The following is a 15,424-nucleotide window of genomic DNA, read 5'->3' as shown; positions in this document are numbered from 1 at the left end:
ATTCAAGAACTCACTTCCAGGGAATAGAAATCTATCCTTACAATGTAAAGGAACTACTCATTTTGGAGCTGTCCATAGCCTTGTAGATGAAAGATTATAACCCCTATCAAATGTAGGTCATATGCCATCCCAGGGTAAGACTTATCATGGGTTGTATCATTTTGAAAAGATTACTTAGGACTTGCCTAGCAGAAGAGAGTTCCTGGGTCCCTCAGGAGGAGAATATGATGCAGACCAGGAACTGCCTTCCCCATACTCCTCAGTCTATCTGAGCCCAAAGCGGGGTACCAAGGAGCCCCCTCTGGCATTCAGTGGGTGTTGCTGATGATGACCTTTCTTAGATAGCATGACTGGGGAGATTGGCCTCCTAGTCTGATTTAACTTTCCATGGAATTCTAACATGGTTGTATTCACTAACTTTCCACGAAATCCTAACACAAGGTGTTCCACTACGAAATGTACCAAAGAAACCTCGGCTCAGCACATGGGACAGAAGAAAGCTGCCACCCTACCACAATTTACTTTCCCTCTAAGATTCCTATTTTCTTTTTCTTTCTTTCTTTCTTTCTTTCTTTCTTTCTTTCTTTCTTTCTTTCTTTCTTTCTTTCTTTCTTTCTTTTTCTCTTTCTTTCTCTTTCTTTCCTTCTCTTTCTTTCTTTCTTTTTTTTTTTTTTTTAAATTTGAGACCGGGTCTGCTCAGTCACCCAGGCTGGAGTTCGGTGATGTCATCAGAGCTCACTGCAGTCTCAAACTCCTGCGCTCAAGTCATCTACCCACCTCAGCCTCCCAAGTAGCTGGGTCTACAGTTGCTCACCACCATACCCGGCTACTTTTTTCTCTTTGAAATGAGGTTCTAGGCATGTTGCCCAGGCTGGCCTCAAGCTCAGATTCCTATTCTCGATGGTTTTAGGCACTGCATAATTGTCTGGCAGTGATATCACTGGGCTCTGTGGTTTCTAGCAGTGCTGAGGGAATATTCACGCAACTTAACCCACTCCCTGCTCCATATCACTGTCCCATAGTAGGCTAGCAATTCATTGTTATCACAGATCTTCTGCCTAAAGATCCTAGCTCTTCCATATCTAGACCTATTACAGGTAAGATTGACGAATAAATTCTTCATTAATCTCTTACCTGTCATACTAACCTGTGATCTTGTGGAAATTACTCCAACTCTAGATGCTTCAGTCTCCTTATCTGTAAAATAGGGATAACATTAGCATCTACCTCACAGGATTAGTTACTAAATGAGCTATTATATAGAAAGCATATAGATGTGTTTAATAATAATTAGTCCTCAATAAATGTCAGCTAATTACAACTAGTAGTATTGTATCATTTTTTCACAGTGAGCTCCTAGAAGGGAAAGAATTGAATTCATCCATTCCTATGTCTTAGGGGCCTGATTCACACTTGACAGACTGAAGGGCTCAACATATATAAGTTGAATTGAATTAAACTCCTCTGACATTTATTGTCTGCTCCATTCATATGCTGCTTGTCACCTAGTTGCTTTCTCTGACTTTTAGTGTGCAAATCATATAACTCCAACTGAGCTATTGTTTCCTAGAAGTACACGATAGCTCATTCACCTCTGTATGTCTTACACCAACTGGCTCATAGTAGGTGCTTAGTTACTCTTCACAGCCTTAAACTGACTACAATTCTGAATCCTGATAACAAGGATTCTATCATATAGAATATGTGTAAGAGCAGCTGGCATACATGCATTTTTACTCCAATAATACTATAACTTAGCAGTGGGAGGAGATGTCTAAAGCATCAAGGCACCAAATTGGGACTGACATACAGTGGTGGGGTTGGGGAGGGATTGCCTAAAGGCTGGACTGTACAGTAGACTGTATGTTCCTTGTGGGCAAAGACCACGTTTCCTTCTTTCTCAAGCATCTTGCCTGACATACTCTATGCACTCAATGACTGTCAGTCCAATTAATCAATTTATTCGTGTTTGAAATCCCAACACAGGCAGCTCTCATTGCTCCCTAGTATCAGATGTGTGCTTGCCAGCATGCCCCTACACCTGGGTACAGTGCTCATTTCTCACCCTACTCTCAGTATTACACACTCTCCATCCCTGGCTAGTGTCACACGCATCCATGTGAAGAGACCACCAAACAGGCTTTGTGTGAGCAACAAGGCTGTTTATTTCACCTGGGTGCAGTGGGGGCTGAGTCCGAAAAGAGAGTCAGCAAAGGGTGGTGGGATTATCATTAGTTCTTACAGGTTTTGGGATGGGCGGTGGAGTGAGGAGCAATGTTTTGCGGGTAGGGGGGTGGATCTCAAAGTACATTCTCAAGAGTGGGGAGAATTACAAAGAACCTTCTTAAGGGTGGGGGAGATTACAAAGTACATTGATCAGTTAGGGTGGCAGAAACAAATCACAATGGTCATCAGTTAAGGCTATTTCCACTTCTTTTGTGGATCTTCAGTTGCTTCAAGCCATCTGGATGTATACGTGCAGGTCACAGGGGATATGATGCCTTAGCTTGGGCTCAGAGGCCTGACACCTAGATCCTTACCTCAATCTCAAGTTGGCAAGGTGAGTGTCACACTTTGACATCATGTTTGTGCAAAAATTGCTACAATCAACTAATGCCTACCTGGCTTGAATCTCTTCTTGGTATCCAGAAAATCATCAACAATGAATCCTGTCTCCTGTCACATGGGAAGAGATCTTTCTTTGCTACCTATTGATTGTATTCTCTTTTTGAACCAGCTCAATCTTAGGAAATAGTTTTCTCATCAGTAGCAGGTTTTTGAAGAACATTAGCAGAGAAGCTTCTTCAGGAGACAGACCAGCCAGAACTGCTAGTCAAATATGGCTGCCTTCTTTCTTTTTTCATATGTGACAAAGGAAGTTTTTTGACTTGGTGCTATGGTTTGGATGTTTGTTGCTTCCAAACGTCATATTAAAATTTGAACATCAGTATTAGAAGTGGGGCCTAATGGAAGGTGTTTTGGTCATGGGGGTGGATCCCTCATGAATAGAGCAATGCCCTCCCTAGGAGACGAGTGAGTTCTCACTCTATTAGTTCTCATGAGAGCTGGTTGTTAAAAAGAGCCTGGCACCACCAACCTTTCTTTTGCTTCCTCTCTCACCATGTGATTTCTGCACATGCTGGCTCCCTTTCACTTTCCACCATGAGTGGAAGCCCCCTGGGGCCCTCACTAGATGCAAATGCCCAATCTTGAGCTCTATAGCCATCAGAATTGTGATCCAAATAATTTTTTCTTTATAATTTTCTTTATAATTTCTTTATAATTCTTTATTTATAATTTTCTTTATAATTTCTTTATAATTCTTTATTATAATTCTTTATAATCATTATAATTCTTTATTTATTATAATTCTTTATAATTATTTATAATTTCTTTATAATTTTCTTTATAATTTTTTCTTTATAAACTACCTAGTTTCTGATATTCCTTTACAGCAACACAAAATGGACCAAGACACTCAGCTTCCCAGGCAACATCAACTTTCCAAAGTCTGTGTAAGACAATTTGGGTAGCAAATGATAGAAGATCTAACCAAGAGTAGCTTAAACAATAAGGACATTTATTATTGTGCATAACATGAAGTGTGGAGGTAGAGCAATTTCAAAGTGGATTAATTCACTGACACAGATACAGTATGAATCTAGCTCGGCTATTCTGCAGTTTTCCCCCACAATCTCAAGATCTGCTGTGGGTCAGTTCTCACATGCTATCAACAATCTTCAGAGGCAGAAAAAGAGAATGTCCCAATCTTGTGTCCCTCTACCAGATGTCCCCTTATATTTCCTTGTCAAGAATCAGCATAGTCTATCCCTAATTAAACAATCACCAGACAAGGAAAGGCCACCATAAATTGGCCTAAACCAATGAAGATTCACCTTCTATGGCTGGGTAGAGACTAAATTCTTAAAAAGAACATGACCTCTCAGAGGAGGGTTACTAAAATCAGGGTTTTGATAGCAAGGTAAAAAGGGGGAAACAACTCCCTGATGGGCAACCAACAGTGTCTGCAGCAGAGAAGGTTGGACCTCTAAGTAGTAGGTAATGAGTAAAATTACTCCAATTTTATGCTTAGGAGAATCAAGCCAATGTAAGACAAGGACCCTTCTTACTCAGAGCTACAATCTGGTTTCAGAGATAAAGCCTTTTCAGAAGCATTAGCTCAAGATGATTTTACAATCATTACCCATATAGGCTGCAATAGAAGCAAGGCACTACCAAAATCTTCTAGTATAGCAAATGTTAAAGTAGGCTCACTAATGCAAAGCAAACAAAATCTTCTTGTAATGCTAGGTCACAAGGTTTGTACACATCCTAATCCAGATAAATATCAAGAGTGAAATGGTAATATTTGGCCTCAGTTTCAGTCTCTATTACAAAATTGACCAATGCCTTCCTCTGGAGAGTACAGTATTTTTTTTTATGGACCAAAACACACAATTCACAACTTCCCTGGAGACTCTGCTAAGGTTTTATAAAGATTTAGTTTTTTCTTTCTTTTTTTTTTTTAACTTGAAAACATCTAATTCCTTGTGAAAGAAATAGAAAAATAGGTAGGAGAACTGTTTGACCCTGAAGACATGCCAATAAGTTTCCTTCACCAAGATTTATATTAAACACAAAATTTGATGATCAAATTGTTGCCACACTTGTGACTCATTATTCATTTACTTAACCTTAGGTTGGCCATTCTCTCTCCCATTCATGCTCTCTGAGGTCTGGCAGGACCAGAGGTGCTAAAAGCTCAGGTCTCCACTGCTTAGTAGTCTCAGAATGGCCAAAAGGGAGTCATTTGGGCTGAATTATGTTCCCCCTAAGAGTCACCTGCTAATGATCTAACCACTGGGACCTCAGAATGTGGCTGTATTTGGAGCTAGGGTCCTTTAAAAGGTGATTGAGTTAAAATGAGGTCATTAGGGTGGGCCCTAATCCATTTTGACTATTGTCCTTATAAGAAGAGGAAATTTGGACACAAAAAGAGATACCAGGGGCACACAAAAGAGAGACAATCTGAGGACATAGCAAGAAGGCAATGATCTGCAAGTCAAGAAGAGACGCCTCAGGAGAAACCAAACCTGAAGACACCTTGATCTTGGACTTCCAGCCTGCAATACTGTAAGACAATAAATTCCTGTTGTTTAAGCCAACCAGGCTGTGTATTTTGTTATGGCAGCTCCAGAAAATGAACACAGGGAGCAAAGGGGCATAACCTCAGGGAGCGTCCTTTGATTTCTCTACTCCTCCACCCCAGGCAGTCCTCGCCATTCAGTCCTACCTTTACACTGCAGCTGGCCTTCCGCCAGCTGCGGGGCCCTCCGCCCATGATGAATGCAAACTGACACTCAGATTTCTCAGCGATGAACACTGAACACTGTCCACATTACGAAATCTCTTCCTTCCCTGACTATGCTTCTCTCCAGAGAAGACTAGGGTGTGTCCTGGAGTAAGGCCACAGATGCAAATTTTCCCTAGAAGAGCCTGGAAAAGAAGCAGTAAGTCACGGAGCTGCAGTTAAGTTACAAGAAAACTCACCTGAAAAAACAGCCAGGAGTTTTCACAGGGCAGGCCAATTACGTAAAGCACGTCTCCACTGTGTGTTGTCTTAAGATAATGAGGCTCCTGCCCATCAGCAAGAGCTGGCTGGAAGCAGAGGGATCAGGTAAGTAAATGTTCAGGAGGACTGAGTTTCAAATGTGGGTCCCTGCCAGACAGGGATTGTATGTCCTCAAGTAGATGTCCCTCCCTGTGACCCACAATATCAGCAGCATGTGGCCCTTTTCCAGGGAAGAAAAGTGGAAATACCCACTTATAGTTAGGAACTGGGGATTACTATGAGAGAAGGGAGGAAGAAACACAGTGTCTAAAAATTAGCAGACTACCAAACTTAAAAGTCCTGCTCCATCATTTATTTACTAACTATACAGCTTGAACACATTTTTCAACATCTCTAAACCACCGTCCACTCATTTTAAAAAATGGGAATACTAGTAACTATCTCAAACTGTTGGGTGGAATTAAATAAGAAATTATGGTAAAACTAGCAGATTATAGGGTATATAGGCAAGTGAATAGCAGCAGCAACAACAGCAATAGGGTTGGTAGTTATTAATAAAACGAATGACCAAGCAGGATTTAGCATTTCAAGAGCTCTGACACAGGGCTGAGCTCTGCACTTCTTGGTGATAACAGAAGTAGAAAGGAGGAAGTCGAGATGTGGGTGAGGAAGCTGGGCCAGGTCAGAAGGTCCTTCCGGAGTGGAGGAATGTTGAGTGGAGCCAGGGTTAGATAAGATCTTGAGATAGAGGGAGAGGTTGTAGGGAAACCTTCCTGTGGTATGGAAGTTTCTCTCCTCTTTTAGCTTAGTATGTTAATGAAATGAGTTAATGCTCTGCCCACTAGAAACAGTCAAGTTACTTTATCTCAGAAATAGTCTCCCCCAGGAACTATCACACTTAGAATCATAACAACAAAACTACCTCAGACACATCCCAGGGCAATAGTCCAAGGGACAGAACTCTCAAAAGTACTAGAGCCTGCTATTTTGAGTAGATTGAAAAGTAAGAGCCCCTCTAAATGAGGTCAACAATCAGGCCCTGTGTCTCAGAGCTCTTCTAGCCAAGAAAGTCCACCTGGAAAGCAAGCAACCCAGAGAAACCAAGCCACCCAGACACACACTGACCAGCCCAGCATCAGCAGTGTGCTTGGTTGCTTCTCAGACTGAAAGCTGGACTAGGGAGACAAATGCTAGAAAATGAAGCATAAAGCATGAAGGGTATTTTTTTCTCCATTAACAGAATATTCACACGGTCCCTAGTGTCTACAAAAGTTAGCAGCTGTCAGTAAAGAAATGATTATCCAACAAAAAAAAAAATTACAGTGAAACCGTTTACTAGGGAAAAAATTCAAATTTGAACCTCATTATAAATCTGTATAAAATTATCTCCATATGGATTAAGGATTTAATATTTCTATAAAGGAAGAAAAGGAAGAGGAGGAGGAGGAAAAGGAAGAGGAGGGGCAGGAGGAGGGAGGGGGCATAAACAAGCTAGAAGAAAATATAAGTGTACATTTAACCTATCTTGGGGTGCTGTGGCAATTTTAAAATATGGCCACAGATTCCGTGCTATACCTCCCATGACACCCACTTGAATGTGAGTAGGCTTGAGACTGCATTCAAAAACAGAGTAGCTGATGTCCAAGGCTTTGTTATAAAAGGGCTTACAGCTTCCTCTTTGTTTCCTAGAACACTTGCTTTTGGAGCCCTGGGCTGCCATGTAAAGGTGCTAACTACCCCGAGATCACTGGATGAGCTGCAAGCAAGCACTCTGTAGGGCATCTCTGCTGAGCCTAGCCTTCCAGCCATTCTCACCAAGTCACCAGACACATGACCTACACCATCTTGGACTCTCCAAATCAGCCCATCCACCAGCTAATTAACATTGAATGACTTCTGTCAACACCATGCATAATGCAGAAAACCCACCAGCTGAGCCCTGCCCAAATCCTTGACCTAAAAAAAATTATAAAATACAATAAAACAGTTGTTGTTTTAAGCTATTAAGTTTTGAGGTCACTCGATATGCAGTGACAGATAAAACTGGACTGGCAGGGAAGGACCTTGTAAGCACAAAAGTTCATTAGGAATCCAAGGAAAGAATAATAGATTTGAAATTGTAAACTGCTCTATTTCAAAAGTAATCATCACATACAAAATTAAAAGACAGTGACAAACTTGAAAAACATCCTTGTAACACATTTAACAAACAAGAAGAAAAGCACAATAGGAAAAAAAAAGTACAAATAACAAAAAGCAGTTATCAGAAAAAAATTAAGATGAAAAGAGAAATGCTATTTAATTTTTAGTGGCAATTACTGGTAAAATAAATATAAGTTAGATAATATGATACCTATTTGGCTTCAAATTTGTGAAGATTTTTTTAAATGATAACACTCAATACCTGCAAGACTGCAGTGTAGCAGGGATTTACATACCACTGATGGGAATGTGAATTGGTAATCTTTCTGGAGAATAATCCAATTATATAAATCAAAAGCCTTAAATGCCTTTTGCTCAAGTAATCCCAGTTCTAAAAATTAATGAGACATGTGGCCAAATATTTCTTACATTCTCATCACAGCACTATGTATGATACTGAGAAGTCATAAACAACAAAACATTTAACAGTAGAACTGTTGCTAAATTTCACATAATGAAATACAACGAAGCTATCAAAAGTCACACTCTCTCCAAAATATGCATTGCCAGGGGAATACATTTATGATATAATTAAAGTCGAATAAAGTAGTTAAAAGTATGCAAAAAGAATAGCCACAGTGTCATTTACATACATGATAGACAGACTTAAAAAATGAATGGAAGGAGCACACTAAAATATTAACAGTAGTCTCTGGAAAAACGGTTTAAGTATTATTTCCTTCTTTCTCTTTGTCTGTGTTTTCCTAATTTTCCAACAGGAAACCATATTAATTTTATAATCAGAAAAGCACTTTTCTTTTAAGTAAATATTTTTTTTTTTTAGTTTCACAGTACTCCAACAAACTTGAACACAGCATTTCAAGCACTAAAGTTTTCCCAGAAGCCAGGAGTGCTCCCTCAAGAGACCTGCTGTGATCTGTTTTAGAAGTGTCTGACTTCTAAGCCATGCCGCATGGATCCCCAAGCTCCAACATTATCTCTATTATCTCTCCCTTTTTCCCACCATACCTCCTGACCACATCACCACACACAAGTAAAGATTCTTATTCCTTCAATGCCCTCCTGTTAGCATAGAAATCACAAAAAGTCACCCTTAGGCCAAATGGGGTCTATAGATCTCTTTTCTTTGATGCCCCTTTCCAAAGTGTGTTGATTTTCTTTTTACTAGCTGTCAGTATTAAAAAATGAAGGGAGATTTTCGCCTCCAAGAAGATGGAATAGACATACTTTTTCCCTATTCCTCTCACTGAGGGCAACAAAAAATCCTAGACATTATTTATAAAATATAAATGGCTCCAAAATGTAAAGAGAAGAAGCCAGATTAGATAGAGACTTAGGACCTGAGAAACAGCAAATTAGTGAGTTCCATGGGTTTTCTTTTTGACTCATACATCCCAGACTTAGAACTGAAGAAGCCCGCAACCCAGAAACACCAACAGGAGCAGACAAAAATAGTGCCAAGAAAAGTGTGCTATCCCTAGCCAGAAAAACAGGGAAAAAGCAACCTAGCAAAACAGAAAACTTTCAGACAATAACTGCTCTACTCCAACCAAACACTAGATGAGTGCTGGGGGGAAATGTGGCCCCACTTCACCCACAACAGCAAAGCCCACTACAGAACTTCAACTTCCACCATCAGGAGGCTATATCACAAGGCACTCCAACCACCTCACCGGGGTGGTGTCAGTGAAAGCCAAGGAACGAGCCAGGACTTTCATCTACTATGACCAGTAGGCAGCTCTAACCTTCCCCAACGTGGGGAGCCTGGAGTCTCACCACTATGCAGCAGTGATGAGGCACATCTCTCATTCTCCAATAGGAAGGTGTGAGAGGAGGCCTCATAGAGTATAAGAACTTTCACTCCTAGCCAGCAGTAATGAAGACGCCCCAACCACTGAAATCCCCATCCCACCAGCAGTAATAAGGAGTTTTTTGAACCCTCACCACCTGTCAACAGAGGCCAAGTGGTAAGCCTGGACTTCTACCACAACCTGAAAGTTATAAGGTGGCAGGCCCCTCTTACCCTGCTGGAATGGTGTCAGAGGAGACTAGCTAAAAGAGTAGATTTACAGAACATTTAGAGCCTAATAACATAAATGTAAAATGTACAGGTTTCAATAAAAAGTCAGTCATCATCCCAAGAACCAGGAAGCTGCTCTCAAACTGAATGAAATAAGTCCTACAATAGGTGCCAACACTGAGATAACAGAGATAGTAAATTTATCTAACAGAGATTTTAAAGCAGCCCATGATGAAAATGCTTCAACAAGCAGTTATAAACCTGCTTGAAACAAATAGAAAAATTGCCTCAGCAAATAAATGTAAAATATCAGCAGGGAAATAGAAGATGTAAAAAAAAAAAAAAAAAAAAAAAAAAAAAGAACCAAGTGGAAAATTTAAAACTAAAAGATTGTTTTGTTTTGAGACAGGATCTCACTTTGTTGACCAGGCTGGAGTGCAGAGGTGTGATCACAGCTTACTACAGCCTTGACCTCCTGGGCTCAAATGATCCTCTGCCTCAGCCTCTAGAGTAGCTGGGACTACAGGTATGTGCCACCATGCCTGGCTGATTTTTTTATTTTTTTTCTTTTGCAGAGATGGGGAATCTCACTGTGTTGACCAGGCTGGTTTCCAACTCCTGGCCTCAAGCCATTTCCCACACCTCGGCCTCCCAAAGTGCTTGGATTACAGGTGTGAGCCACTTTGTCCAGCCCAGAACTAAAAGGTATTAGCTTTTAAATCAAAATTTGAAAGCTCAATATATGGACTTCTATTAGTTCCTATTGCCACTGTGACAAATTATCACAAATACAGTCAGTTAAAACAATACAAATTTATTATCTTATAGCTCTGGAGGTCAGAATTCTGAAATGGGTTTTGCTGGGCTAAAATCAAGATGAGTCAGGACTGTGTTACCTTATAGAAGCTCTAGGGAAGAATCTGTTTCCTTGTCTTTTCTAGTTTCCTGAAGCTACTTGCCTTCCTTGGCTTGTGAGTTCCTTCCATCTTCAAAGCCAGTAATGACCTGTCATGTTTTCTCGCATTGTATCACTCTGACAAAGATTGTCCTGCCCCTCACACTCACTTATAAAGAACTTTGTAATTATATTTGGCTCACCAGGATAATCTTTCCATCTCAAGAGTCTTAATTTAATCACACCTATGAAGTCCTTTTTTCCACGAAAGGTCACATATTCATATGTTCCAGGGTAAGGATGTAGACATCTTTGGGAGGCCATTATTCTACCTACAATAGTCTGCTCCCAGAGATTCATGTCTGTTCCACAAGTAAAATACATTTGCCACATCCCAAGGTCCCCAAAAGTCTCAATCCATTACAGCATCAACTCAAAGTTCAAATTCTCATCTAAATCTCACCAGCTTAGAAGCCCCAAATATCTTCTTCTATGTCATTTAAATATATATGGGTAGGACTCTGAGTATGATCAGCTTGGAGTAAAATTCCTCTGCATCTAGGATCTATAAAACTGAAAACAAAAACAGGGCCAGGTGCAGAGGCTCATACCTGTAATCTCAACACTTTGGGAGGCCATGGCAGAAGGATCTCTTGAGCTCAAGAGTTTGAGGCTACAGTGAGATATGATCCCACCACTGTACCCCATCCTAGGTGACACAGTGAGACCCCATCTCTAAAAAACAAAACAAAAAAAATTATCTCTTTTCAAAATACAATAATGGGATGATGGGACTGCCATAATATACCAATTGTAGAGATTTCCATTTGAAAGGAAAAATGAAAGAAAGGAGTCAGAAGTCCCAAATAACTTTTGGGGCTTGTTATTGCTGGGAATTTTGGGAAATGCAGCTAGGCAAATTTTTAGGTTTCAAGGCCTCTGTGACTCAAGGCTCTATACTCTGAGCTCACAGTTCCACTCTTGGAGTCATCCTTTCTTTTCCATGAAAGGCAGTGCTTGTTTGCAGCTGCATAGTTCTATCAGCCTATTTCTTATCTGTAGAATTTTAGGGATTGGACAGCCCTATAGATCTTAAGAAAATTGAATTGGTAACCTTTTTAAAAAGAAAAAAATTTCCAAGCACATATGGTATCACTGGAGAATTGTATCAAACATTTAAAGAACTAAAAACTAATCTGTACAATCTCTCCCAGAAAATAGAAGAGGAGGGAATATTTTCCAATTTATTTTATGTACCTAGTTTTGCCTAGACACAAAAACCAGACAGAGACAGTACAAAAGAAAGAAAGAAAGCTATAGACAAATATCCCTCAGAAATATAGATGCCAAAATCCCTAACGAAATATTAGCAAATAGAATTAACAATATATGAAAAGGAATTATAAACTATGACCAAGTGAAGTTTTTTCCAGAGATGCAAGCCTGCCTAGTTTATTATTTGAATATTAATCAATGAAATCCACCATACTAACAGGCTATGATAAAACCTCAAAAGAAAATAGCAATAGAGGGTAACTTCCCCAACTTGATAAAGAGCATCTACAAAAAAACTGTAGCTAATGTTTTACCTAATGGTGAGAGACTGAGTACTTTCCCCCTAAGATGAAGAACAAGTCAGGAAGTTCACTCTCACAACACTTATTCAGCTTGGTACTAAATATTCTAGCCATCGTAATAAGGCAAGAAAATGAAATAAAAGACATGCAAATCAGAAAGAAAGAAAGAAAGAAAACTATATCTTTTAGAAGAGGACATGATTGTCTATGGCCATACCACCCTGAATGTTTGATCTCAGAAGCTAAAGCGGGTTGTGCCTGGTTAGTACTTGGAAAGGAGTCAAGGACATGATTGTCATAGAAAATCCCAAGAAGTCTAAAAACAAATATGTCAGAACTATGAGTGAGTTTGGCAAGGTCTCAGGATTCAAAATAAACATGCAAAAACCAATTGTATTTCTAGACACTAACAATAAGCATGTGGACTCTAAAATTAAAAGTATAATATCATTTACAATTGCACAAAAAATGAAATAGATAAAACTCTAAGAAAACATCTATAGGAATTGTATTTGGAAAACTACACAATGGTGATAAAAACCTAATAAATGGAAAGAAGACCTAAATAAATGGAATTGGCAAAAGGATAGACTCACATATTAATGAAACAGAATGGAGAACCCAGGAGACCCACTCAAATATGCCCAGTATATTTTTGATAAATGTGCTAAAGCAATTCAGTGGAGGAAAGACTTTCAACAAGTGATTCTGAAGTAAATAAACGTCTGTAAGCAAAAAAGATGACTCTCTGCCTAGGTCTCATACCTTATATAAAAATTTGCTCAAATGGATCATGAACTTAAATGTAAAATGTAAAACTATAAAACTATTAAAAACATAGAAAATCTTCAGAAATTAAGACTTGGTGAAAAGTTTTAGACTTGATAACAAAAGCCAAAAAAAGGAAAAGTTAATAAACTCACTTCATCACAATTTTTTTTTAATTTGCTTTCCTATAAACTCTGTTAAGGGAATAAAAAGACAAGTTACAGAATGGTAGAAAAAATTTACAAATCACACATCTGACCAAAGATGAGCACCTAGAATACATTTTAAAAACTCTCAAAGCTTAAAATAATTCAATTAGAAATGGCTCACACGTGTAATCCCAGTACTTTGGGAGGCCGAGGTGGGTGGATTACTTGAGCCCAGGAGTTTGAGACCAGCCTGAGTAACATGGCAAAACGCTGTCTCTACAAAAAATTCAAAAAACAAAAATCAACCATGCATGGTGGCACATCCCTATAGTCCCAGCTACTCGGGAGGCTGAGGTGGGAGAATCATCTGAGCCCAGGAGATCAAGACTGCAGTGAGCCATGATCATGCCACTGCACTCCAGTCTGAGCACTGGAGTAAGACCCTGCCTCAAAAAACAAACAAACAAACAAACAAACAAACAAAAAAACAAACAAACAGTTTTCTCCTACTATACTCTCAACACTTATCACTTCTGGTTATCAAGATGTGGGGGGTACATTTTCTCCACACACCAAGCAATTCTCCACTCCTATGATTCAATTCAATTCTGACCACGATCTACCTGGACATAACATCAGATTCCACAAGTTAAAGACTAGGTCCTACAGGACTGCCCACATTTCAGATGCCAATTGCTAGTCCAAGGTTGTTTATCTGTGCTTCTGACTGACCGATTATAAATCAGAGGTTCCCACAACCTCCCTGCAGATTCCATCATTTGCTAAAATGGCCCACAAAACTCAGGGAGATCCTTTACTTACATTTACCCAGGGATTATAAAAGGATACAATTGAGGAACAGCCAGATGGAAGAGATGCATAGAGCAGGATATGGGGCAAGGAGCATGGAGCTTCTAAGCCCTCTCTGGGCATGCCACCCTCCTGGTACCCCCACATGTTCAGCAAACTAGAAATTCTGTGAAGTCTGTCCTTTTTGGTATTATGGAATTTCATTATGAAGACATGATTAATTAAATCCTTCACCATTGGTGATAAACTCAACCTTCAGCTCCTTTCCTTTCCTCAGAAGTTGAGAGGATGGGGCTAAAAGTTCCAATCCTCTAATCACAGGGTTAGTTTCCCTGGCACCCAGCTCCCATCCTAAGGCTATCAAGAGCCCCTAGCCATCAGCTATCTTATTAGCATACAACAAGACACATCACTTTGGAGAGTCCAAGCATTTTAGGAGCTGTGTGCCAGGAAAGGAGGAGAAAGATCAAATTCATATTTCTTATTGTAAATCACAATGTCAAACTTACTATTGGGGGAAACTGGGTAAGGGTATAAGGCACCTCTCTGTGTTACTTCTTACAACTGCATGTGAATCTACAATCTTCTCAAAATAAAAAAGTTTAATTTAAAAAAGTTTAATGTGATTTCACATAAAAATCTAGATTTCTACCTTCTCTGAAAAAAATTGCAAGATCTGACCCACTTCCAAATATGGCTAAAACATGCTGGAGAGGAGCAGCAGCTGTACCTCAAGCCTGCGCCAGTTATCCCATTTGCCAGGTAATCCCAGTCCTCACCATCTCCTATTGTCTATCAGCTAGGCCCAGGTTTCTTTGCTATCTATCATGCAGCTTGCCCTGCTATTTCTCTTACATCCACTCAGATTGCCCTCCCTGGACCCCATGGGCATTTGAGTTTTCCACTTTTGTAGAGTCAGATTTCTTACACCAGTAAAGCAGAGCTAAGTCATGCTGAGGTGTTAGCTCATAGAAACATCTTAACACCTTATGTCTAAAAATGCGCACCTGAGACATACTAGAGTGGAAATCCTTACAATTCAGAAAGAACTAAGTTATAATCATGGTTTTCCCACCTAACTTGAGCAAACTACTTGAATTTCCACACTTTAACTTATAAAATGGTAACAATAATACATAACTCAATCCATCCAAAACACCCACCACCATAGACAAGGTGCTCATTAACATGTTTTCCTCACAAGGGCAGGATGCCTCTCTCTTATTGCTGTGATTTCCTCCTTAATAACCAACACCTTATGTTAAAAGAAGTTGGCTCCCACTGGAGTTTTACACATACATTTACCATTGACTGGGAACTAAGGTGCCACTTCGCTAAGCATCTCTCTAGAACTATCTCACAATCCTCACAATAATTCTACAAAGCAGTCACTCAAGTGTATCATGCCCATTTTACAAATGAGAAATTTGAGGCATAGAATTATTTGGTTATTTGAGCTTCAGCCAATAA

At 39.6% G+C, this 15,424-nt stretch overlaps 1 long non-coding RNA gene across 1 annotated transcript in view; it reads right to left on the bottom strand.

Moving 5' to 3' along the window:
- Nucleotides 1–1,147: 1,147 nt before the first annotated feature.
- The window catches only part of LOC134737823 (uncharacterized), a 47,467-nt gene continuing 33,190 nt past the window's right edge, over nt 1,148–15,424 (bottom strand). The window contains exons 2-3 of the long non-coding RNA XR_010123153.1: nt 5,551–5,658; nt 1,148–1,197 (exon numbers count right to left, since the gene is read on the bottom strand). This is a non-coding gene — a long non-coding RNA (uncharacterized LOC134737823). The remainder of the gene's footprint in view (nt 1,198–5,550; nt 5,659–15,424) is intronic.

Source organism: Pongo pygmaeus, chromosome 1 (assembly GCF_028885625.2).
Source record: "Pongo pygmaeus isolate AG05252 chromosome 1, NHGRI_mPonPyg2-v2.0_pri, whole genome shotgun sequence".
Classification (NCBI taxonomy): Eukaryota; Metazoa; Chordata; class Mammalia; order Primates; family Hominidae; genus Pongo; species Pongo pygmaeus.
Note: the sequence above shows the minus strand (reverse complement) of the source record. Positions and strands in the feature narration are given on the sequence as shown.